Raw genomic sequence first — 26911 nt, 5'->3', positions numbered from 1 at the left:
ACCCATTTTTTCATGTTCTCTGTGTGTATATACATCTCTTCCTACTGTATTTTCCACTGCATGCATCCGATGAAGTGGGTTTTAGACCACGAAAGCTTATGCTCAAATAAATTTGTTAGTCTCTAAGGTGCCACAAGTCCTCCTCCTTCTTTTTGCTGATACAGACTAACACAGCGACCACTCTGAATCCTGCCTAGCTGGATTTCCTGAGAACCACAGCTGTCCACGTTCTTCCCCTAGGTCCCTGTGCAGGGGCAGTTGTCATTTCTGACCTCATGAGTATAGCGGTGACTATGCCTACCTGTCACGTGGGGGACTATGGCTTGATTTCCTGATGAGAAAGCTGTGATTTTGACACCAAGTGTATGTCTACAGTACAATTAAAAACCCACAGCAGGCCCAGCCCAGCTGGCTCAGCTTGCCCAGCTCGGGGTCCAGGGGTCTCTTCAGGCTGGAGCCCGACCACTGGGATCCTCCCCCTCACTAGGCTCAGTGGCCTATATACTGAAGATGAGTTTATAATTGTACACTGGGTGCTGCCACTGGACAGACACTTCCTAGCAGGAGATCCACCCAGTTAATGTGATATACTCTAAAAATATTGGATGACAGAAAGGCAGCCTGGGGCTCTGTATGTATCGTCTCCCAATGACTCCAGATTCAACATGCTCAGGTTAATAAAAAAGGCTGTTTTTTATTGCGAGCCTGGAAATAGCCTCCGGTGTGAAAGTCAGAGCTGGATTATTTCCAGCTCATGCACCCTTATCACTAATGAAGGAGTAAAGCAATGTACAAACCAATGAAGCCATAACATGTCATTTGCATCCCCAGCCCTTGTCCCTGTGACAGGATCTCAAGGACAGACAGAAATGTTACTCAGGGCCAGGAGGAGAGAGGAAAGCGCTTTCCCCCGTGTATTTCCCAGCCTGGTGTGCAAGGCAGCACAGGGGCTTTAGGGCATTTTCTGTCACTGATATTTTTCATCTTGGTGTGGGAGGAAAGACTAAGGGTATGTCTACACTACAAAATTAGGTCAATTTTATAAAGTCAATTTTTAGAATTCGGTTTTATACAGTCGATTGTGTATGTCCACACTAAGCGCATTAAGTCAGAGGAGTGCATCCTCACTACCATGGCTAGCAGCGACTTAAGGAGTGGTGCACTGTGGGTAGCTATCCCACAGTTCCCGCAGTCTCCGCTGCCCATTGGAATCCTGGGTTAAGCTCCCAATGCCTGATGGGGCAAAAACATTGTCGTGGAGGGGTTTGGGTATTTGTCATCAGTCGCCCCTCCCTCCGTGAAAGCAATGGCAGACAAATATTTCACATTTTTTCCCTGGGTTACCCGTGCAGACACCATGCCATGGCAAGCATGGAGTCCGCTCAGCTCACCGTCACCGCTGCTGTTGTGGGCAAGTCTACTGTGGGGGCTGCTATGATCTAAGTAGCCAATGCAAACATTGAGGTTTTTTATCAAGGATAGTGACTCTGGGAAATGTGGAGACCTTTTTAGATTTTAGGTGCATCATATCATAGAATCATAGAATCATAGAATATCAGGGTTGGAAGGGACCTCAGGAGGTCATCTAGTCCAACCCCCTGCTCAAAGCAGGACCAATCCCCAATCAAATCGTCCCAGCCAAGGCTTTGTCAAGCCTAACCTTAAAAACTTCCAAGGAAGGAGATTCTACCACCTCCCTAGGTAACGCATTCCAGTGTTTCACCACCCTCTTAGTGAAAAAGTTTTCCCTAATATCCAACCTAAACCTCCCCCACTGCAACTTGAGACCATTACTCCTTGTCCTATCCTCTTCTACCACTGAGAATAGTCTAGAACCATCCTCTCTGGAACCACCTCTCAGGTAGTTGAAAGCAGCTATCAAATCCCCCCTCATTCTTCTCTTCCGCAGACTAAACAATCCCAGTTCCCTCAGCCTCTCCTCATAAGTCATGTGTTCCAGACCCCTAATCATTTTTATTGCCCTTCGCTGGACTCTCTCCAATTTATCCACGTCCTTCTTGTAGTGTGGGGCCCAAAACTGGACACAATACTCCAGATGAGGCCTCACCAATGTCGAATAGAGGGGAACGATCACATCCCTCGATCTGCTCGCTATGCCCCTACTTATGCATCCCAAAATGCCATTGGCCTTCTTGGCAACAAGGGCACACTGCTGACTCATATCCAGCTTCTCGTCCACTGTAACCCCTAGGTCCTTTTCCGCAGAACTGCTGCCGAGCCATTCGGTCCCTAGTCTGTAGTTGTGCATTGGGTTCTTCTGTCCTAAGTGCAGGACCCTGCACTTATCCTTATTGAACCTCATCAGGTTTCTTTTGGCCCAATCCTCCAATTTGTCTAGGTCCCTCTGTATCCTATCCCTGCCCTCCAGCGTATCTACCACTCCTCCCAGTTTAGTATCATCCGCAAATTTGCTGAGAGTGCAATCCACACCATCCTCCAGATCACTTATGAAGATATTAAACAAAACCGGCCCCAGGACCGACCCCTGGGGCACTCCACTTGACACCGGCTGCCCACTAGACATGGAGCCATTGATCACTACCCGTTGAGCCCGACAATCTAGCCAACTTTCTACCCACCTTATAGTGCATTCATCCAGCCCATACTTCTTTAACTTGCTGACAAGAATACTGTGGGAGACCGTATCAAAAGCTTTGCTAAAGTCAAGAAACAATACATCCACTGCTTTCCCTTCATCCACAGAATCAGTAATCTCATCATAGAAGGCTATTAGATTAGTCAGGCATGACCTACCCTTGGTGAATCCATGCTGACTGTTCCTGATCACTTTCCTCTCGTGTAAGTGCTTCAGGATTGATTCCTTGAGGACCTGCTCCATGATTTTTCCGGGGACTGAGGTGAGGCTGACTGGCCTGTAGTTCCCAGGATCCTCCTTCTTCCCTTTTTTAAAGATTGGCACTACATTAGCCTTTTTCCAGTCATCTGGGACTTCCCCCGTTCGCCACGAGTTTTCAAAGATAATGGCCAATGGCTCTGCAATTCTAGCCGCCAATTCCTTCAGCACTCTCGGATGCAACTCGTCCGGCCCCATGGACTTGTGCACGTCCAGCTTTTCTAAATAGTCCCGAACCACCTCTATCTCCACAGAGGGCTGGCCATCTCTTCCCCATGTTGCGATGCCCAGCAATAAAGAAAAAGAAAAGTCACTCACCAGTCTAGCAAATTGAGCTTGGTTAAATGGACTGATCATTCACTTTAATGTCTCCCATCCCAAATGGGACAGGAAAGGAATTGGAAGAAACTTTAGGGAATGGAATCCTTTTCTGAGAAAATAATGTAAGCTCTTAAACCAGCCTCGCTACAGTAAGAACGTCCTAAAAACTGTCAGCCTAGAAGGAAGAAGCAATTTAGTTTCATTGATAGCTTTGCACCAGACTTTCCCTCAACAGAGAAAGAATTAGATGTTTTATGTCCATTTATATTATAAATTAGTAGCTAGTCATATTGCAACAAGACCATCATGAGTCAAATTAATGATTCAAGTTAAAGTCACCTTGGGGAAAACACAGATAGGAAGATAACTTCATTTAGCATCACTCTGTAGAAGAATCTGTTACCAGCAATGCTTCAAAATATATGTGGAAAACAATTTCCTTTTTCTTAAAAAGTTTTTATATATTTAGAGACGTGGAAAACACTGCAAATCCATAGTTTCTTTCTTGAATAAGTTTCCAACGCAGAAATCATTTCTAATTAGTAAAGAGGCAAAAAAGTTTTATCCTGAGGAAGGCAGCTACTGTGGAGAAAAATCTTAGGAGCACGATACACTTGCTTACAGATTTAAATGGAAGTGTAATGTCAGTTTTCTTTCATGGTTACATCTTCATCCTTTAGAGCAAATTTTCTTCTTAACACTTCTGATATAAGAACAGCAGGGTCTTCCTCCTTCAGTAAAGTTCGGTTCATTCAAAGCAGATCCTCACGCTAAATGTTTTTAACCACACACCGAATGAACGGATCAGCTGGAACACTACACAGACCATTCCTTTCCAAAGGGCATCAGCTATTAAAAGGGCTCTATTCTGATTTTAATGGTGGAAACATGCAAATGTGTCTCATACTCATTCCTGAAGTTTCCAGGCTGTGGGTTTTAACACCAGTTCAAATCTTTGTTCTGTTTCATCCTATGAATGTCTTTAAGGATGCCCATCATGTCTGCAAAACTGCTGGCCTTGGAAAGAGAGACAGAATCTTCCTTGTCAGCATCCTTTGGTTCTGGTTTACAACATTCAGAGGTTGCAGAACAAAGCACGGAAACTGATGGAAGCTCCGGAATTTCTAATTCTGCCTCCTCTGTGATATCACTGGATCTGCAGCTACAATTTTAGCTATTTGTCTCCGCAGGTGACTCAGCTCATCTTGAAGCTCCGTCGTCCGACTGAGGGCCGGTAAACCAGGTTTCTTCAAGACCAGCAGCTTCTCTTCCTGCTTTCTCAAGTTGGCGACTGAAGCATTTCGCTGTATAACAAAGAATGGGCTGGGCTTCCACTTGTGCTTTAATGGGCGAGTGTCACTCCTGACTCTAGCATAGGTTTCTCCTTCATCTGCTGCTATCCATGCAATATCTGCCAGAGTGGGGACTGGAGGTCCATCGTTTAGATACAGATCTGAAATGTTTGGTAGAACCTCAAAAGATGCTCTAGGACAGGGTTTTAAAGGAAGGTTTCACTACGTGATGAGCCACAGGGTTTGTTCTGCCAAATTGGGATAGTTGATTCTGTTTCCATCTCAGGCTGTAGAGAAGGTTCCCAAACTGGATGATCAATTAAATCAGAGATGAAAATTGCAGTGCCAAGAAACATAAAGCAGCTTCATATTATTTCACCTTGAAAAACACAGATTTTCTCACTGCCGCAGACCACTCCTGCACCTCCACCGCAGTCACCCCTCCCCCTGAAATTCCCTCCATGGAGGAACCCGCCGGTACCGGCACCGCCTCCTCTTCCTCCCGTCTCACCTCCGCTTTCCTGTCCTTTGTCACTGGTGAAGAAGTCTTGCAGTGGTACATTCCAGTCCAGTCGGCACTGTAATTCCCCGTAGCAGTTCTGTGGTTGACACATGTAACAGCTCCAGGGCTCTTGCTCTTTTGCCTTGGCTGAGGTACCTTGCCCTACCAGGACCTCCAAGCATTCGACACAGAAGCACCTGCAGCAGCTGGCATTGCTACACAGCAGCAGCTCTTGGATGCCTTCGCAGCAGATGGTGCAGTAGGACTGCTAGCTGTCCTCATCCATGGTGTACGGCTCCACTGCTTCAACTCTGCTCTCCTGTGAGCTGGAGGCTTCTGACTCAGGCTGCTCTCCCATCCAGCAGCACTGCACGGTCGCTCCTACCCCAGCCTACCCCTTGCTCCCATGGCTCATGAAGCCTGGACAGTAGTAAGAAGCTGTTCAACTATAGGCTGAGCAAGTGCAGAAAGGTGGTAGAATGTGCCTTTGGACATTTAAAAGTGCGCTGGCGCTGTTGGTCAGACCTCAGTGCAACCAACATTCCCATTGTTACTGCTGCTTGCTGTGTGCTCCATTATATCTGTGAGAGTAAGGGGGTAGACATTTATGGCAGGATGGGAGGTTGAGGCAAATCTCCTGGTGTCCAGTTTTGAGCAGCCAGACACCAGGGTGATTAGAAGAGCACAGCAAGGCGCGCTGTGCATCACAGAGGCTGTGAAAACCAGTTTCATGACTGGCCAGGCTTCAGTGTGACAGTTGTGTGTGTTTCTCCTTGATGCAAACCCACCCCCTTTGTTGATTTTAATTCCCTGTAAGCCAACCACCCTTCCCCCTTCAAAATAAAGTAACTATTGTTTTGAAACCATGCATTCTTTTTTTATTAATTAAAAAAAAAATGAGATAATGGACAAGGTAGCCCAGGTGGGGTGGGGGGGGGGAGGAGGGAAGGACAAGGCCACATTGCTTATTGTAGCCACACTAAAAATCAAACTGTTTGAATGACAGCCCTCTGTTGCTTAGGCCATCCTCTGGAGTGGAATGGCTGGGTGCCTGGAGCCTCCCCCCCTGCCCCTGCCAAGTTCTTGGACATCTGGGTGAGAAGGCTATGGAACATGGGGAGGAGGGTAGAGTGGATGCAGTGTGGGGGGTGTGTCTGTGCTCGTTGGCTTTCCTGTAGCTCCAACAGATGCTTCATCATCTCCATTTGCTTCCCCAAGAGATGCTTCAGTCCGTTTGCTCCCCCATTAGCCTCAGCATCGCATCCTGCCTCCGCACTTCATGCTCACTTAAATCTTTCCTAGCCTCTGCCACTGAATGCCTCCATGCATTAAGCTGTACCGTATCAGTGTAGGAGGACTGCATGAGCTTGGAAAACATGTCATCGTGAGTGCATTTTTTTCACCTTCTAACCCTGATAACCTCAGGGACAGAAATGATAGGGGGAGTGTAGAAACATTCTATGCTCTGGTTCAGAGCAGCCACATTATCAGAGGCTCGTTCACCTGCACATCTACCAATGTGATATATGCCATCATGTGCCAGCAATGCCCCTCTGCCATGTACATTGGGCAAACTGAACAGTCTCTACATAAAAGAATAAATGGACACAAATCAGATGTCAAGAATTGTAACATTCATAAACCAGTCGGAGAACACTTCAATCTCTCTGGTCACGCGATTACAGACATGAAAGTTGCGATATTACAACAGAAAAACTTCAAATCCAGACACCAGCGAGAGACTGCTGAATTGGAATTCATTTGCAAATTGGATACAATTAACTTAGGCTTGAATAGAGAATGGGAGTAGCTGTCATTATGCAAGGTAACCTATTTCCCCTTGTTTTCCTAACACCCCCCCCTCGCCCCGACGTTCTTGTTAAACCCGGGATTTGTGCTGGAAATGGCCCACCTTGATTATCATACACATTGTGAGGAGGGTGATCACTTTAGATAAGCTATTACCAACAGGAGAGTGGGTTTGTTTGGGGGGGAAGAAAACCTGGATTTGTGCTGGAAATGGGCCACCTTGATTATCATACACATTGTAAGGAGAGTGATCGCTTTACATAAGCTATTACCAGCAGGAGAGTGGGGTGGGGGGAGAGAAAACCTTTTGTAGTGATAAACACCCATTTTTTCATGATTTATGTGTATAAAAACAAATATCTTCTGTATTTTCCACAGTATGCATCCGATGAAGTGAGCTGTAGCTCACGAAAGCTTATGCTCAAATAAATTGGTTAGTCTCTAAGGTGCCACAAGTACTCCTTTTCTTTTTGCATTCTATGCTCTATGATTCTAGGGGGACTGTATGGTAACCTGTTCTGCTGAGTTCGCCAAGCTGACCAGACAGGAAATGAAATTCAAAAGTTCCCAGGGCTTTTCCTCTGTACCTGGCTAGTGCATCGGAGTTCAAAGTACTGTCCAGAGCGGTCACAATGGAGCACTCTAGGATAGCTCCCAGAGGCCAATACCGTCGATTTGTGTCCGCACTACCCCAAATTTGACCCAGCAAGGTCGATTTTACCGCTACCCTTGGTGAGGAGGAGTACAGAATTTGATTTTAAGAGCCCTTTAGGTCGACAGAATGGGATTGGTCGTGTGGAGGAAGTCATTTTGAAATTGACCTAACATGACTAAATTCGACCTAACCGTGTAGTGTAGACCAGGACTTAGACCTGCCAACTTTTTGAACCTGTGAATGTTAAGTGACCAAGTGATGAGTTAACAATAATGCTGTTGCACAGGATTTGACTGGAGCTAGAAAACAAAAAGCCCTTAAAGTTGAACTCTTGGGTGAACAGAATGATCTGATTTATATTCAACCTTGGAAGGCAATAGATTGTTACATCAGTCAGAACAGCCTGGTTTGGTTGGTTTGTTTTATTGGTTGGTTGTTTTCCCTGATAAATTGCAGAGGGTTCAGAGAAGAGCCCTAGGAATGATTAAAGGCTTGAGCAGGGAGAGAAGTTTAAAAACAAACCCAGCCTTTCCTGCTCCCACCGGCTGTGGCTGCTGAGGACATTTTCCTTCTCTACTCCAGGGTCTCTCTTCTGCCAGATTCTCAGAAAGTCAGGCCGCCCTGCAGACTATGGCAGAGCAGTTTGTAATAGGCTGCAGGACTCACCATGTAAGAGTGCAGCTGCTGTATCACCTTGACTGATCATGGGCCAAATCCTGCAGCCCTGGCAGCCCAGCATAACCGCCCACGAATGGCAATGGTAATTGAGCCTTTGTAACTAGCTGCTAGTACCTAAGGTCTCAGATATGAATTGAACTGGTGGCAAACACAGCTTTGAAGGATGTAAGTGAAAGAGCAAAGCTGGCCCTCTGGGGAACTGCTGCAGTCCCATAACAACAGCTGGAAGGGAGAAGAGGAAAAACTCCCTAAAGTGCTGGGAGCAGCACCGAGAATCATAGAATCATAGAATATCAGGGTTGGAAGGGATCTCAGGAGGTCATCTAGTCCAACCCCCTGCTCAAAGCAGGACCAATCCCCAATCAAATCATCCCAGCCAAGGCTTTGTCAAGCCTGACCTTAAAAACTTCCAAGGAAGGAGATTCTACCACCTCCCTAGGTAACGCATTCCAGTGTTTCACCACCCTCCTCGTGAAAAAGTTTTTCCTAATATCCAACCTAAACCTCCCCCACTGCAACTTGAGACCATTACTCCTTGTCCTGTCCTCTTCTACCACTGAGAATAGTCTAGAACCATCCTCTCTGGAACCACCTCTCAGGTAGTTGAAAGCAGCTATCAAATCCCCCCTCATTCTTCTCTTCTGCAGACTAAACAATCCCAGTTCCCTCAGCCTCTCCTCATAAGTCATGTGTTCCAGACCCCTAATCATTTTTGTTGCCCTTCACTGGACTCTCTCCAATTTATCCACGTCCTTCTTGTAGTGTGCGGCCCAAAACTGGACACTGTACTCCAGATGAGGCCTCACCAATGTCGAATAGAGGGGAACGATCACGTCCCTCGATCTGCTGGCAATGCCCCTACTTATACATCCCAAAATGTCATTGGCCTTCTTGGCAACAAGGGCACACTCTTGACTCATATCCAGCTTCTCGTCCACTGTAACCCCTAGGTCCTTTTCTGCAGAACTGCTGCCTAGCCATTCGGTCCCTAGTCTGTAGCTGTGCATTGGGTTCTTCCGTCCTAAGTGCAGGACCCTACACTTATCCTTATTGAACCGCATCAGGTTTCTTTTGGCCCAATCGTCCAATTTGTCTAGGTCCCTCTGTATCCTATCCCTGCCCTCCAGCGTATCTACCACTCCTCCCAGTTTAGTATCATCTGCAAATTTGCTGAGAGTGCAATCCACACCATCCTCCAGATCATTTATGAAGATATTGAACAAAAAAAGGAAGTTTGTCAGTGAGATCAGTAGCAATAAATACGAAATGAAGGAGTGCTTTCCCCTCTGTGATGCCATGTTTGAATTGTGTTACTTTCTTACGAGATAAAGCTTTAAAATATCCTGGTCTAATTTCAGGATGGGTCTATAACCATAATTGGTCTCTGTGGGAAGTGGGACTTTCAAAATTCCCAAGGAATTTAAGGGGTGGGGTTCATGGTTGGTCACCTGAGGGCGGTGCAGTAGAGTTCAAACCGATGACCAGAGAGGCGAGAACAGGGATTGTGGGACATCTCCCAGAGGCCAATTGCAGCTCTGTAATCGACCAGGGTGTCTACACTGGCATCGCGGCGCTGTAGCCGCGGGGCAGAAAGCTATAAGCCTCTCGTAGGGGTGGTTTTTGTACAGCACTGCAACTGCGGAGTTTCTGCACAGCAAGTGGCTTGGCAGTGTGTACAACTCAGAAGTTACACTGCAGAAAGCTGCTTTACTGTGCAGAAACTTGCCAGTGAAGACAAGGCCACAGATGACTTACATAAGAATGCAAGACTGGTCATACTGGGCCAGACCAAAGGTCCATCTAGCCCAGTGTGCTACCTGAGAGTGACCAGTGCCAGATGTGTCAGCGGGAATAAACGGAAGAGGCTTGTTGACCTGCAAGGTGTGGGTCTTTCACCCTTACCTTTAACGTCATTGTTGTCTATTCCTACTTATCCTGTCTACCCCCCCCCCCCCCCAGGGTCTCTGGGCAAATCAGGAGTGAACCGCTCCTTTGATACAGACGTGTCCCAATCCAGCTGAATTAAGGCAGACTTTGGGCCAATGTCACTTTGGAAAAGGCCCGCTTCACCCAGCAGGTTTCTCACCGTAACAGTTGCTGTGAACCACATGCAGTGTGTACGTTGAACATCAACGATACCACACATGAAAGAAACACAAGGCCAGTTCTGAGGGAGTTTCCAGAGCCAGTTCTGAGGGTTAAACAGCTGTGCTCAAAAGGAAAAGGGGCCTCAGCACCTATTAAAATAACTGGGTTGCAAAAAAACAAAACAAAAATTAAATTAAATTAAAAAACCAAACTAAAAAAACAACCCAGAAAAGCTACCATCACACATCCATCACCATTTTAGATTTCGATATCTCCTGCCTAATGTGACATCTTTGCTTTGCAAGAAGGGACCTGGGGAACTCTCTGGCTGCTACCCTCTAACTCAGGAAAAGGCTACACATCTTGCCACAAATAATTTTCCTCTTAAAAGAAGATTTATTTTTAAATTTATCAAAATAAATTCCATTTTAAATAGAAATCAATACAGTCTATACTGGGTCTCTATTCTCATACATGCTATTTCTCTCACATATTCCCCCACTCTAATTCCTTTGGAGTGAGGTTTTAATTTCAGAATTATCAACCATTTCCTATATAGTAGGGGGGCGCAAGGAGAGAACAAGAAGAAAACCTGAATCATAGAATATCAGGGTTGGAAGGGACCTCAGGAGGTCATCTAGTCCAACCCCCTGCTCAAAGCAGGACCAATCCACAACTAAGTCATCCCAGCCAGGGCTTTGTCAAGCCTGACCTTAAAAACCACAAAGGAAGGAGATTCCACCACCTCCCTAGGTAACACATTCCACTGCTTCACCACCCTCCTAGTGAAAAAGTTTTTCCTAATATCCAACGTAAACCTCCCCCACTGCAACTTGAGGCCATTACTCCTCGTTCTGTCATCTGCTACCACTGAGAACAGTCTAGAACCATCCTCTTTGGAACCACCTCTCAGGTAGTTGAAAGCAGCTATCAAATCCCCCCTCATTCTTCTCTTCCGCAGACTAAATAATCCCAGTTCCCTCAGCCTCCTCTCATAAGTCATGTGCTCCAGCCCCCTAATCATTTTTGTTGCCCTCCGCTGGACTCTCTCCAATTTTTCCACATCCTTCTTATAGTGTGGGGCCCAAAACTGGACACAGGACTCCAGATGAGGCCTCACCAATGTCGAATAGAGGGGAACTATCACATCCCTCGATCTGTTGGCAATGCCCCTAGTTATACAGCCCAAAATGCCATTGGCCTTCTTGGCAACAAGGGTGCATTTTTGACTCATATCCAGCTTCTCGTCCACTGTAATCCCTAGGTCCTTTTCTGCAGAACTGCTGCCTAGCCACTTGGTCCTGAGTCTGTAGCAGTGCAAGGGTTTCTTCCGTCCTAAGTGCAGGACTCTGCACTTGTCCTTGTTGAACCTCATCAGATTTCTTTTGGCCCAATCCTCTAATTTGTCTAGGTCCCTCTGTATCCTATCCCTACCCTGCAGTGTATCTACCACTCCCAGTTTAGTGTCATCTACAAACTTGCTGAGAGTGCAATCCACGCCATCCTCCAGATCATTAATGAAGATATTGAACAAAACTGGCCCCAGGTTTTATCAGTATAAATGTGATGCTCAGGATTTGTTTAGACGAGGAAAAGTGATGGAGTTTAGGTCAGGCCAAGGGGAAAGCTAATGTCAACCGCTGCACCTGGGCTGCATCTGCTCTACAACTATAATTGTCTTTCTACACCAAGATCACTCACTTGAGCAGCCAATGCCATGTACAGTCCTAGTGGATGTAGGGCACAGGTAGTTTTTCCTCAGTGTATCTTGCTGGGATCAAACCTCTCTCCCCCACCTGGAGCTGATGAACATTCCTGGCTGGAGGGACACACACTCCTACAACTCGAAAGCAAAGGCGTTGATAGAAAAGATCACAGGACTGACCCCAAAAAAGGGTTAGCTGCAAAAGGCAGAAGCAGGCAACTCATCTGGGGGAGCTGAGAGACCACGGTGAGAGACCACAAGGTTTTCTCACCCCCAACCCCACTCTCATGCTGGTAATAGCTTATCTAAAGTGATCACTCTCCTTACAATGTGTATGATAATCAAGGTGGGCCATTTCCACCTACATGCCTCCAGCTTTCATCCAGACCACACCACACGGTCCATTGTCTACAGCCAAGCTCTACGATACAACCGCATTTGCTCCAACCCATCAGACAGAGACAAACACCTACAAGATCTCTATCAAGCAGTCTTCCAACTACAATACCCACCTGCTGAAGTGAAGAAACAGATTGACAGAGCCAGAAGAGTTCCCAGAAGTCACCTACTACAGGACAGGCCTAACAAAGAAAATAACAGAACGCCACTAGCCGTCACCTTCAGCCCCCAACTAAAACCTCTCCAACGCATTATCAAGGATCTACAACCGATCCTGAAGGACGACCCATCACTCTCACAAATCTTGGGAGACAGGCCAGTCCTTGCCTACAGACAGCCCCCCAACCTGAAGCAAATACTCACCAGCAACTACATACCACACAACAGAACCACTAACCCAGGAACCTATCCTTGCAACAAAGCCCGTTGCCAACTGTGCCCACATATCTATTCAGGGGACACCATCACAGGGCCTAATAACATCAGCCACACTATCAGAGGCTCATTCACCTGCACATCTACCAATGTGATATATGCCATCATGTGCCAGCAATGCCCCTCTGCCATGTACATTGGGCAAACTGGACAGTCTCTACATAAAATAATAAATGGACACAAATCAGATGTCAAGAATTATAACATTCATAAACCTATGGGAGAACACTTCAAACTCTCTGGCCACATGATTACAGACATGAAAGTTGCGATATTACAACAGAAAAACTTCAAAACCAGAGTCTAGCGAGAGACTGTTGAATTGGAATTCATTTGCAAATTGGATACAATTAACTTAGGCTTGAATAGAGACTGGGAGTGGTTATGTCATTATGCAAGGTAACCTATTTCCCCTTGTTCCCCCCCCCCCCCCCCGTTCCTCAGACGTTCTTGTTAAACACGGGATTTGTGCTGGAAATGGCCCACCTTGATTATCATACACGTTGTAAGGAGAGTGATCACTTTAGATAAGCTATTACCAGCAGGAGAGTGGGGTGGGGGGGGGGAGAGAAAACCTTTTGAAGTGATAAACACCCATCTTTTCATGGTCTGTGTGTATAAAACATCCTCACTGCATTTTCCACTGTATGCATCCGATGAAGTGAGCTGTAGCTCACGAAAGCTTATGCTCAAATAAATTGGTTAGTCTCTAAGGTGCCACAAGTACTCCTTTTCTTTTTGTTAGAATGTAGATATTCAGGCCTGCCTGTAAAGCCTATACTTTAAGAACTTAGGTGTATTTTTATCACTTAGCTAGTTATAAGGGTATAAAAACAAACAAAATCACAGTCTGCCTGTGTATGGGCCTTCTCTCACTAGCATAGTCTGACACCTTGTTCTTAGGCTAAGGCCTTTGGCTAAGCAGCAGGGGCAGCCATAAGATGGGAAGTGTACAGTAACATCGTCATATCCCAAAGCAGTTACACTGAAATAACTTGGTATTGGGCTGTTAGGAAGATGATCCTGTCCTGATAGTGCCCATCACCACCAGATAAAGAAACAGATCTTAAGATGGTTAAAGAAAACTTAGTTTGATAGCCTCCTGTCTGGCAAGAAATCGCTTCTCAATGGTTAGGATTGGTTAGTTAAATTTCAATAAAATGATTGGTTAAGGTATAGCTGAGAATATTATTATATAAACTGGGGTCAAACAGGAAGTGGAGGGGAAACTGGAAGCATGCTTGCTAAGGATGGGGGGGAACGGGAATGGGGAACAGGGACACAGGCAAGGGGGACACAGAGCTAGGAAGGAGGATGTGGGGTAAATGATCTGCAGTGTCACCGCTGGGAATAGAACACCGGGGAACAGACTATATTGGAGTATAGAGAGAAGCCCGACTGGTGCGAAGAGCTTCGGAATATGCTTGCTTGGAAATTAACCCCAATAAGCATTGCATTGTCTGCGCTTCAGATTTCTGGTCTTTTGCTGTTTCCTGTCTGTGTGACAAGAACCAGGAAAGTGGGAGAGTGAAGGGAAATCCCTCTAACAAAATTGACATGACCTGATAACCAAGAGGTAAGCTTTTTAGGAAGGTTTTAGTACACTTTGGAAACGATCAGGGATTCCCATGAGGACTGATGAGGGGGCGATGGTAAATACGCATTTAGATCCTTTGCTTGTTTTATATCTTTTCCCCATAAGGCACACTATCATGGATCCATAGGATCTGTGCAATGCCCAGGATTTTAACACAGTCCTTGGGAGGTGCCCCTTGAGTGCACTAGACCCCCAAGGGGTCCCACTCTTCCACAAGGATAGGCCATGTAGCTTCAACACCTGAGACTGAGCCTCTGGCTTCAACACTCCTATTTCAACCTGTGAGCTCTGCCAGCAGGCCCAGCTCAACTACACTCCTCTTCAGAGACCGTTCCTCATTCATGCTTCAATGCACCTCAGCAAGTTTTTGCTGTCACACTGGGCAGACTTTTAAAACATAGCAGGGTTTATTAGTCAACTGAAACACAGCATTGGAAAGTTGTTAGATTAGCAAAGACAATGTAGTCCAGACTGGCCAATGCCCTTGAGCCATGCTGCTGCTGAAAACAGTTTGGTTTCCTTTCAATGTGCCTGTCCATTTGTCTTCGCTCCGGTAGAGCTCCCTGCATCTGCGAGCCCAGTTCTTCCTGTTCCCCAAAACACAACGAGTCCATGTTTGCTTCACTCAGCCAAGTGGAGATCCTCCCACGGACAGGTGACAATTATGCCCTTTCCTCTGTCAGGTATTCCACTGATGTAGGTTGGTCCCAGCCCATCCTTAATGACCCATTCATATCACCCATGACAGCTACGTGACAAAACACCTCATGTCTCCTGCTCTGTCTAATCATAGCAATACCAATCACAGAGGGAAACTGAGGTGTGTATTGGCATCATACAAGTATTACCAAAATTCCCACCTCTATCACACACACATTGCTCACAGCCCTTGGAGAGAAACCAAAGCACAGGAACAGGATGTTAGTCCAGTGAACACAGTGGAGGACAAGCTGTAATCCTCAAACCCTTGTCAAAAAGGAGAGGCATGTGGGCCCCTACCCATAGAGAGGGGCTGGCTAGAGGCCTGATACCGGAGAGGGCATTCCTTGAGCAGAGCATGGAGGCAGGTCAAAGGCTCAGCTACCCCAAAACTGTGACATCGCAAAAGCACATTTTGGGGAATGAGGAAATCTAGTGACTCAGTTTAATGGGAGGGAGATGTGTAATGTAGAAAAGGCTAGGGAATTAAACACTAACATTCAGGAACAACAGCCTCTAATTCTTCCGGAAAAGGAGAATGTAAGAAACAAGAACTGGGCCACACAACCTCAGGAGGGAGAGGCTCAGGAATGCAAGGAGCCTGGAGGGAAGACAGCTTGTGGCTACTGCAGACGGGGAGAGGAGGACAAGGCTCTCCCCAAATTCACTTCTGTTGACCCCGACCTGATTTTATGATCTATGACCCAGTCTCAGGTCTTGTGGGTAATTTAATACCTTTTATACCTCGCTAGAGGTAAAATGTCATTATCAGAATATTGCTTATTAGCTTGGAACATGCATGGAGGAGCAAGGAGGTGAACATAAATAAATGGGTTATTAAGCTTACTACAGTTAAGGGCCTGTTATATTAGGTTGAGGCTTTGGGGGAGTAGTTATATTAAAGTATGGGATTTACCTGAATAGGCCTAAGGAGAGACTCCCAGGTCAGATACTTTGCACCCTCATTTTGAGAGACTAACGAGGAACCACAAACAGGTGCAATACGCCACAGGATTCTGAAAGAAGGAAGTTTGGCATGGGCTTTAGCAATTAGGTTGCTATGCAGTATCTCAGCAGTAGGACCACATTCGTATATTGGAATTATTAATAAATAAGTGATTTAAATCATGAGTATTAATGCTCGATTCTTAATGATGGACTTCCCAAAGGCCACATATGGGTTGGGGCAGCTATTGACATTATTGTAACCAGAGTAAAGGAGCAGATATGGTATATAGCTGTACTATTACCATTAGGAAGCGGATAAAATACCTCTCCTAGTAACCATTTTTTCATTTTGTCAGGTCCCAAAGACAGTGTAAACTGAATCAGGACCTCCCTTCTGATGGGCTCCCTTGCCCATCAATCTTTGTTTCCAATGGTGTCCATAACTTGCAAGTATGCAGAGTGCAAGATCCTCTTTACTATACTTATCTTAGTCTAACTGTTACGTGCATTGATCCTGGCCTATGATGTCAATTATAGCTGTCTGTATTAAATCTAGTTCCGTGTCTTTCACCAAATTTCATCTTCTCAATTAACTTTGAGTAGCCAGGTACAGGGGCAAGTTGTACCCCAATACATAATCTCATAGGTGTAAAAATTGTTCAGGCTACACTACCACCCTGAGACATCATCAGTGTGTCCATTTGTGCTGGGTAGTGGCCCTGCTATGGGAGGGAGGAATGCAGCAAGGACTCAGGATCGATGGCCAGGGTCGCCGTGCATAGAGATGGGGAGGTTATATGGGGAGGGTGGTAATGAGTGGGAGAGGGAGGCCAAGGGCTGCATTAAGGAGGTTGTCTAAGGGCTGCATTAAGGAGGTTGTGTTGGTGAGTATCTGAGTGTTTGTTGTGGGGACAGTTTGGCAGTTTGACCATGTGCTTGAGTGGTGGTTTGAAAAGTGTGAATAGGGAGTGTTTTGTTCCAGGTGAGCCTTGAGTGGGCCTGACTGTATAAAAGCCAGTCAGCAGCGAACAACTGAGCAGCGAACAGCAGAGCGGCTAACAGAGGGAGTTCGCCTGGGAGTTCGCCCGGGGAGAGCCCCCTGAGGCTTACATCTTGCTGGCTTCTTTGAGTAGTTACTACAACTCCTGAGTGAACTCGTAGAAGGAAGGGAATATGGATGGGGGGCATTCAGCTGTTGTGACCTGCACTGGATGTGCCATGTTTGTCTTTCTTCCACAGGACAGAAGCGACTTTGTCTGTACAAAGTGCAAGCTGGTCTCCATTTCAAGGTCTGGAACAACAGGGATCGACCCTGCGTTGCATAAGAGAAACTGAAGATTTCCTGGACAGACGTCAGGATATGCTTCAATGTTCTGAAGATTCAGAGCAGGCTGCATTGCGGGGACAGGAGGACGGTGAAGCAACTTGGCAGCATGTGACCTCCAGAAGAAGAAAGGGGAGCGTCCATGCACCAGCAATGCAGATACAGATAAGTAACCGTTTTCATGTTCTCTCCACAGGTACTAATGCGGAGAGTGGACTAGATGATACATCTGAGGGAAGGGAACAGAAGGAGACTCCGCCGATTGGAAGGCATGAGATGCATTGTCCTAGGGTTGAGGGTTCCACGACCACCGCTCCCAAGAGAAGGAGGTGGGTGGTGGTGGTTGGGGACTCTCTCCTCAGGGGGACTGAGTCAGCTCCCAGACTACTGTACTGGGCAGCACAGCATGGGGAGGAGGTGACCAGCCCTCTGTGAAGGAAGAAGTGGTTCGGGACTATTTAGAAAAACTGGACGTGCACAAGTCCATGGGGCCGGATGCGTTGCATCCGAGAGTGCTAAAGGAATTGGCAGATGTGATTGCAGAGCCATTGGCCATTACCTTTGAAAACTCATGGAGATCGGGGGAAGTCCTGGACGACTGGAAAAAGGCTAATGTAGTGCCCATCTTTAAAAAAGGGAAGAAGGAGGATCCTGGGAACTACAGGCCAGTCAGCGTCACCTCAGTTCCCGGAAAAATCATGGAGCAGGTCCTCAAGGAATCAATTCTGAAGCACTTAGAGGAGAGGAAAGTGATCAGGAACAGTCAGCATGGATTCACCAAGGGCAAGTCATGCCTGACTAATCTAATTGCCTTCTATGATGAGATAACTGGTTCTGTGGATGAAGGGAAAGCAGTGGATGTGTTATTCCTTGACTTTAGCAAACCTTTTGACATGGTCTCCCACAGTATTCTTGTCAGCAAGTTAAAGAAGTATGGGCTGGATGAATGGACTATAAGGTGGATAGAAAGCTGGCTAGATTGTTGGGCTCAACGGGTAGTAATCAATGGCTCGATTTCTAGTTGGCAGCCGGTATCTAGCAGAGTGCCCCAAGGTTCGGTCCTGGGGCCGGTTTTGTTCAATATCTTCATAAATGATCTGGAGGATGGTGTGGATTGCACCCTCAGTAAGTTTGCGGATGACACTAAACTGGGAGGAGTGGTAGATACACTGGAGGGTAGGGATAGGATACAGAGGGCCCTAGACAAATTGAAGGATTGGGCCAAAAGAAATCTGAGGAGGTTCAACAAGGACAAGTGCAGAGTCCTGCACTTAGGACGGAAGAATCCCATGCACCGCTACAGACTAGGGACCGAATGGCTCGGCAGCAGTTCTGCAGAGAAGGACCTAGGGGTGACAGTGGACGAGAAGCTGGATATGAGTCAACAGTGTGCCCTTGTTGCCAAGAAGGCCAATGGCATTTTGGGATGTATACATAGGGGCATTGCCAGCAGATCGAGGGACGTGATCGTTCCCCTCTATTCGACATTGGTGAGGCCTCATCTGGAGTACTGTGTCCAGTTTTGGGCCCCACACTACAAGAAGGATGTGGAAAAATTGGAAAACGTCCAGCGGAGGGCAACAAAAATGACTAGGGGACTGGATCACATGACTTATGAGGAGAGGCTGAGGGAACTGGGATTGTTTAGTCTGCAGAAGAGAAGAATGAGGGTGAATTTGATTGCTGCTTTCAACTACCTGAAAGGGGGTTCCAAAGAGGATGGATCTAGGCTGTTCTCAGTGGTAGCTGATGACAGAACAAGGAGTAATGGTCTCAAGTTGCAGTGGGGGAGGTTTAGGTTGGATATTAGGAAAAACTTTTTCACTAGGTGGGTAGTGAATCACTGGAATGCGTTACCTAGGGAGGTGGTGGAATCTCCTTCCTTCGATATTTTTAAGCTCAGGCTTGACAAAGCCCTGGCTGGGATGATTTAGTTGGGGATTGGTCCTGCTTTGAGCAGGGGGTTGGACTAGATGACCTCCTGAGGTCCCTTCCAACCCTGATATTCTATGATTCTATGATTGAATTAAAGGGAAATATACAAATAAAAGTTCTAGCCCCTGTTGCTTATTGAAAGAAATGACTCAAGATCCAAGTTACATGTTTTATTAACATGAACAAATAAATCCAAGAGCACACATCACTAAGGCTAAATGACTATAAACACCACTCAGCTAAGGGTTAAACAATACAGTGATAAAGTTCAGGTCAAATCAGTAAATCAATGAGTTAACAAGGATATTGCACTGGAATCAAGTTGTCAATCTAGTCAAGCCATCAAATTAATACAGCAGAAAATCAACTCTTACAAATCCTAAAAGAGCAACCCAAGAAGGCAGGTGCATATCTAGTGATGCCAAAACCCCAGAGACTTTTAGCCAGGCAGTGCAACCCAGATTTAGCCAGCTGAATATTTCAATACCGAAACCAAATTATTGCTTACAATTAGCCTACAGCCTCAAAGCTAATTACAGTTTTCTCCTTCAATTTCACTATTATGTAGCTAACACTTCTCGCCCTCTCACCCCAAAACACAGACAGACCTTCTAGAGACATTAGTAAAAGAAGTTCATTCAAACAATTCTCACTGAACAACATATATCTGACAGCTCAACTCCTTGCAATGCTTCCATAGGTGAGGAGCACGCATTCAGTCATTTCATGGGGCAGAGTTTCAAGGCTATTAAGATTTGGGGAACTATTCTTCCTAACATCTTCCCTGTGTAGATTTCAGAGGTGTTCACATGCTCACCCCCACTGAGCCGCACAGTTACACCCCAATCTAATAGAAGGCTGAGAGGTCTCCAAGTTCATAAAAAGAAACAGACAAAAATAGAAAAAGGAACAAAACGTTTCTAAGGTTATAAGGGGTTGGATCTCTGCACCTCTCGGCCTTTGGATTCCCCTGGAGCAGGAATTGTAGCTGCAGTTGAGGAACCAGGTACTGGCGTAGATGGTCCAGCACGTTGGACTAGCAGGGTTTACAGGTACAGGAGATGAGTGAAGGCTGCATAGCCTGTCGACACTGTGCTTCATTCCCCAGAGGGGATCAGTCCTGGGATCCTGGCAGCCCGTCTCTCTGAGGCTGTCTACACTGGAAGAGTTACAGAACCAGGAGTTACAGTGCTGCTCAGAGAGCACTGAAGGGAAACCGCTGTTGTGTGTTCACACTGTCAGCTGCCTGCACAATAGTGTGTTCACACTTGCGGCACTTGCTGTGGTATTCAGAGCAGTGCACTCTAGGCAGCTATCCCACTGAGCATCTCTTCCTTTTCTGCCGCTAAGAGTTGTGGGAAGGTGGAGGGGGTCACGGGGCATCGCGGGACCTGTCCCAATGCCCTGTGATGCCTTGCTTCGCATCCCAGCAATCCCTGTGCTTCCGTCTACATTTGGCGCCATCTTTCAATGGTTGGTGTACTGCGCGTTCTGTCTCTTTGGGCTGCAGGAATGGATCCTGAACTGTTGACCAATATGCTGCTCACTCTTACTAACATCACGAGTGGCAGTGGAGTTACTCCTTAAACTACAAAGGCAAGAGGAGTTCGACATTGATCTCCCCACGTGTAGTAGCTACAACACGAGATTGCTTGTGGCATTTACGGAGGTGCTGACCACAGTGGAATGCTGCTTTTGGGCTCGGGAAACAACCACTGAGTGGTGGGATGACATCGTCTGTACATCTGGGATGACGAGCAGTGGCTGCTTTTGGATGGGGAAAGCCACATTCATGGGACTGTGTGAGGAGCTCACCCCAGCCAAGCAGCACAGGACATGAGAATGAGAACTGCCCTGTCGTTTGAGAAGTGCGTGGCAACTGCACTGTGGAAGCTGGTTACGCCAGACTGCTACCAATCAGTCACTAACCAGTTTGGCATGTTGACAGATGTGTGCAGGGCCATTCATTGCATCCTTCTCCAAAAGACTGTGACTCTGGGCAATGTGTGTGACATTGTGGATGGCTTTGCACTAATGGACTTCCCTAACTATGGAGGGGGATAGATGGCACACATATTCCAGTTCTGGCACCAGACCACCTAACCACCGAGTACATTAATCACAAGGGATATTTTTCTATGGTTCTCAAGGCACTTGTGGATCACTGTGGGCGTTTCACACACTGTCATAAATATAAAGGGAAGGGTAAACCCCTTTAAAATCCCTCCTGGCCAGAGGAAAAATCCTCTCACCTGTAAAGGGTTAAGAAGCTAAAGGTAACCTCGCTGGCACCTGACCAAAATGACCAATGAGGAGACAAGATACTTTCAAAAGCTGGGAGGAGGGAGAGAAACAAAGGGTCTGTGTCTGTCTGTATGCTGCTTTTGCCAGGGACAGAACAGGAATGGAGTCTTAGAACTTTTAGTACGTAATCTAGCTAGGTATGTGTTAGATTATGATTTCTTTAAATGGCTGAGAAAAGAACTGTGCTGAATAGAATGACTATTCCTGTCTGTGTGTCTTTTTTGTAACTTAAGGGTTTGCCTAGAGGGATTCTCTATGTTTTGAATCTAATTACCCTGTAAGGTATCTACCATCCTGATTTTACAGAGGTGATTCCTTTACTTCTATTAAAAGTCTTCTTGTAAGAAAATTGAATGCTTTTTCATTGTTCTAAGATCCAAGGGTTTGGGTCTGTGGTCACCTATGCAAATTGGTGATGATTTTTACCAAACCTTCCCCAGGAAGTGGGGTGCAAGGGTTGGGAGGATTTTGGGGGGAAAGATGTGTCCAAACTACTTTTTCCCAGTAAACCCAGTTAAAGTTTGGTGGTGGCATTGGAAATTCCAAGGGCAAAGGGTAAAATTAATTTGTACCTTGGGGAAGTTTTAACCTAAGCTGGTAAAAGTAAGCTTAGGAGGTTTTCATGCAGGTCCCCACATCTGTACCCTAGAGTTCAGAGTGGGGAAGGAACCTTGACACAGACATTAACGCAGGCTGGTCCAGAAAGGGGCGTGATGCACACATCTTTCAGAACACTGGCCTGTTCAGGAAGCTGCAAGAAGGGACTTTCTTCTTGGACCAGAAGATCACTGTAGGGGAAGTCGAAATGCCCATTGTGATCCTGGGAGTCCCTGCCTACCCCTTAATGCCGTGGCTTAAGAAGCCATACAGTTGGGGATTGGTCCTGCTTTGAGCAGGGGGTTGGACTAGATGACCTCCTCAGGTCCCTTCCAACCCTGATATTCTATGATTCTATGATACATGAGGCACCTTGACAGCAGCAAGGAGTGGGCAACAACAGGCTGAGCAAGTGCAGAATGTCTGTTGAGTGTGCTTTTGGCCATTTAAAGGCCCGGTTGTGCTGCCTATATGGAAGGCTGGACCCGGCCGATGACAATATTCCTATGCTGTATTCAATATGCCTGCTGTACGCTCTATAATATTTGTGAAGGGAAGGGTGAAAGCTGCACTCAGGGCTGGACCACTGAGGCTCAGAGTCTGGGACTGAATTTGAAGAGCCAGAGACCAGAGCTATTCGAGGGACGCAGCGTGGGGCCATAAGGCTCAGGGATGCCTTGAGGCAGCAATTTGAAGCTGAAAGCCACGAATATTTGTTGCTATGACTGGACTGCAGTGCTTGTAATGCTAGATTGGTGCAGACGATGCACTATGAAATTGCCTGTTGCTTTGCAGGGCTCTGTTTGCTTTCAATTAATGGAATAAAGATTGTTTTTAAACCAAAACCATTCTTTTATTAAAAAGCAGCCACCGGAGGAGAGAGACAGATGGTGCAGAGATGTACGCCTCTGGACGCCTCTCGTCTGGTTGGTTCTTTTACAGCGCTGCAACTGCGCAGTTTCTGTGCACGAAGTAGCTTGGCCGTCCGTACGCCTCAGAAGTTACACCGCAGAAAGCTGCTTTACTGTGCAGAATCTTGCCAGTGTAGACAAGGCCGTAGATGGCTTACATAAGAACGCAAGACTGGTCATACTGGATCAGACCAATGGTCCATCTAGCCCAGTGTGCTGCTGGAGAGTGACCAGTGTCAGATGCGCCAGAGGGAATGAACAGAACAGGCTTGTTGACCTGCAAGGTGAGGGTCTTTCACCCTTACCTTTAACTTCATTGTTGTTGATTCCTACTTATCCTACCTTACCACCCCTCCCCCAAGGTTTCTGGGCAAATCAGGTGTGAACCACTCCTTTGATACAGACGTGTCCCAATCCGGCTGAACTGAGGCAGACTTTGGGCCAATATCAGTTTGGAAAAGGCCCACTTAACCCAGCATGTTTCTCATAGTATCCGTTGCTGTGAACCGCATGTAGTGTGGACGTGTGAACCCCAAAGACTCTCTGTACAAGCGTACGGTGGTTCATGTGCCCCGCCCCCTGAATTCTCCACGCCACAGCTTGTCCCTTTTTACCTGACCCCAACTCCTGTTAACCACCTGCCACCACCCCCGCTGGGGCATCGGCAACGGAGGGCACTGGGGTGACCTCCACCGCTGCCATGCCCATCGCCTCCCCAGACTTTAGGGAAGCCCCCCCAGCCGGCGGGATAGGCCAGGGCAAGAAGAAGGGGAAGGGCCCCGCTAAAACCACCGGGCCCTCCATGGCAGGGGCCACCCCCACTGCTGCGGCCCCGCCACTGACCACAGCGTCCTTCCCCGCTGCCCCCTCCACCAGCTCTGCAGATGTCCCTCCCTCAGCCCCCAGGATGTATGCCTGGGCAACGGCAACCCTGCCGCCTCGTCATCTTTCCCGCCCACATCAATAGCGGTCGGGGCCCCTTTCCTACCATGACAAGGAAGCACGGTGTCCGATGCCTCCTGGTTCCTGCCTCGCCCCACAAGGAGACCTACGTGTAGGCGTTGGCGAGGGTGGTGGGGCCCTCGGCCATTGTGGCAGCATCCAAAATGTACGGAAAGGTCGTCTTCTTCTTAGCATCGGAGGCTGCCACCCAGGAAGCAGTGGAGAGGGGCCTGGCGGTGGTGGGGCAGTGTTTGTCCCCCTAGAACCGCTAGAGGACCTGGGCGTCCGCCTGGTCCTGACCTCTGTCCCTCCTTTTCTCCCCAATGCTGCCCTGCTACCCGCCCTTTCCACTCTGGGGAAACCTGTTTCTGTTATCAGCCCTCTCCCGTTGGGCTGCAAGAACCCCACCCTCCATCACATCTTTTCCTTCCGCCGGCAAGTGCAACTTTTACTGCCGTCAGCGGGGCATGACGGCGAGGCACTCGAGGGGTCCTTCCTAGTCCTCCACCAGGGGGCCCATTACCGGGTGTACTTTTCCACAGGAGAAGCCTGGTGCTACCTCTGCCGGGCGTCGGGGCATGTCCGGAGGGACTGCCCCTTAGCCTGGCAAGGAGGGGCACCTGGGATCCCTGAGACCCGGCAGGACATCGGCCTCGTCATTGCCGACACCCCTGGCTCCCCGGTACCCGAACCCACCCGCCCCCCTCTTCGGACCACCCCTTCTCCCGCTCAGGCCCAAGGGGCACCTCCCCTACAACGCCCAGACAAGCGGGAGAGCCCCGCCCTCGCTGCTGACAATCTGGCAGGGCCTATGGAGGAGGGTGTGGCAGAGATATCACCAGGCATGGGAGAGAGCCTGCCCCAGAGAGAATCCTCCCTCCCTTATGCTGCCCCACCGTCCCCTCCCCCAAGCCCCTGAGCCATCGCCTTGACCCCCTGATACAACCCCTGCTAACCAGCCCCCAGATGATGCCATGGAGGGCTGGGCCCTAGTCCAGGGGAAGCGAGGCAAGCGGAAGGCTTGAGCTCTGCCTCATCTACCCGAGGCGGAGGCCCCCCCGGAAGACAAGGAAGGGGGGGCACCGATGCCAAACCTTCCACTTTGCCCACGAGTGCGTCCCATCCACCGGTGTCAGCCGGGAAAGACGTGGCAGCACCGGAGGGTAGTGTCTCCCCTCCACGGGAGACCCTCCCCTCCGAGACCCTTGAGGAAGCCCCTTCTGTCCTGAAGCTACCCGAAGTCCCCGTGAACTCCAAGGCAACCGTTGTGGTGGAGAACCCCGGGGCGGTGGAAAGTGTCCTCTCCTCCATGTTCGAGGATATCGAGGCCTTAGATCTGACCCCGGTCACCCAGGGGGAGGACGACCTTTTGCCAGCAAATCTCAATCTGGGCGACCTCACTCCACCCCTCTTTTCCCCATGCTCCCTCCCCCTAACTGCTGCTTCCGCTCCCACCTCCGAGGAGCCCCAGGACTCCTCCACCGACCCAGTCGCTGATGGCACCTCGCTGAAGACCACCGAGCCTGCTCAGGTGACAGCTGGTGCCACGCGGCCGGGACACGAGTTGCCAGGGGCACCCCCCGTGGGTGCGGAGCCATTGATTTCCTTCCCGGGCGGGGGCCCTACAGAAGATAATCCACCTCCTGATGCTGTGGCCGCTAAATCCACCACAGAGCGTGCGCCCGGTATCACTGAGAGCTCCCTCCCCACCCCCTTAACCCTTGAGCCTGATCGGGAGGTGCCACCATCTAGCTGCTTGCCTCCCGAAACCCAGAACCTCACCTCTGCCCCTGCCCCTGCCCCTATCCAATTTACCTCCTGCAATGTCATTGCCACCCCCGGGGCTATCTCCTTCCCTTTCCCAAATGATGACCCCCAGGGAGCGGCCTTTGTGTTCTCCTGCCCCGACCCATTAGGAGCTGCTATTTTCCCTCCACCGCCCCCTATTGCCCCAGAGCTTGAGGTGGGCCTAGAAGCTCCAGCCCATCAGGCACCCCATCGGGGGTCCGCACCCTGCTTGTCCGTTTTAGTGGACCACAGGGCTACACCAAGGGCCCCGCTGGGGAACAACCCGGAAACTGTAACCCCAGCCCCCCATGAGCTGCGAGGAGAGCTGTGGAAGTTTTTAGAGGATGTCAGTGGCTCCCGCAACAAGGTACAGCTTGCTCTCCAGCGATGTGGGGATATTTTTCAAATCCTCCGGGCCACAAGGGCCCTCATGGGGGAAGGTAAAGGGACAGGGAAGCAGAATGCCGCGGCCTACTGGCGGGTCCGTGTCTCCCGTGACCAATTACTCACCTACGGGACGGGTCAAGGACTGTTGTGCGGCCCGCCGGGGGATGCGAGCGTCCCTGCCAGTGAGGATCCCCCCTGGCCCTCCCCATGACACCTCTCACCATGTCATCGTTGAACACCCGGGGTTGTAGGATGGCTCTCCGCAGGTCCCAGGTGCTCTCCTTCCTTCAGGATGGGGGGTACTCTGTGGTTTTCCTGCAGGAGACCCATACGGATCCGACCGCCGAAGACAGTTGGCGGCTGGAGTGGGGGGACATGGTCTGCTTTAGCCATTCCACAGTTCGACAGGCTGGAGTGGCGACCCTGTTCTCCCCCGACCTATGGCCTGAGGTGCTAGGGGTCGCTGAGGCTGTGCCGGGTTGCCTGCTGCATCTCCGGGTCCGTATGGAAGGGCTCATGGTTAACCTCGTTAACATCTATGCCCCGACATCGGGCCCGGAGCGGCTGCAATTCTATCAGCGGGCGTCCGCCTTCCTCGGCACCTTAGATTCTCATGAGTGCCTGGTCCTGGGAGGGGATTTTAATACCACCCTCGAGGAGTGGGACCTCTCAGGGACCGAGCAGAGCCCGGCCGCCTCGGACACCCTCCGGGAGATAGTC

At 48.5% G+C, this 26911-nt stretch overlaps 3 protein-coding genes and 1 pseudogene across 15 annotated transcripts in view; 2 read left to right on the top strand and 2 right to left on the bottom strand.

Annotated features, from left to right (window-relative positions):
* The window catches only part of LOC102943236 (zinc finger protein 883), a 2438435-nt gene that overhangs the window by 1465775 nt on the left and 945749 nt on the right, over positions 1–26911 (bottom strand).
* Positions 1–26911, top strand: part of LOC114020163 (zinc finger protein 501) — a 1907800-nt gene that overhangs the window by 969139 nt on the left and 911750 nt on the right. The gene's annotated exons all lie outside the window — the stretch shown is intronic.
* LOC119564595 (zinc finger protein 883) overlaps positions 1–26911 on the top strand; it is a 1467279-nt gene that overhangs the window by 1376819 nt on the left and 63549 nt on the right. The gene's annotated exons all lie outside the window — the stretch shown is intronic.
* Positions 3307–4998, bottom strand: LOC119564608 (annotated as a pseudogene).

The sequence above is a fragment of the Chelonia mydas genome, chromosome 28 (genome assembly GCF_015237465.2).
Source record: "Chelonia mydas isolate rCheMyd1 chromosome 28, rCheMyd1.pri.v2, whole genome shotgun sequence".
In the NCBI taxonomy this organism is placed as follows: Eukaryota; Metazoa; Chordata; order Testudines; family Cheloniidae; genus Chelonia; species Chelonia mydas.
This window is presented reverse-complemented; position numbering and strand designations above follow the sequence as displayed.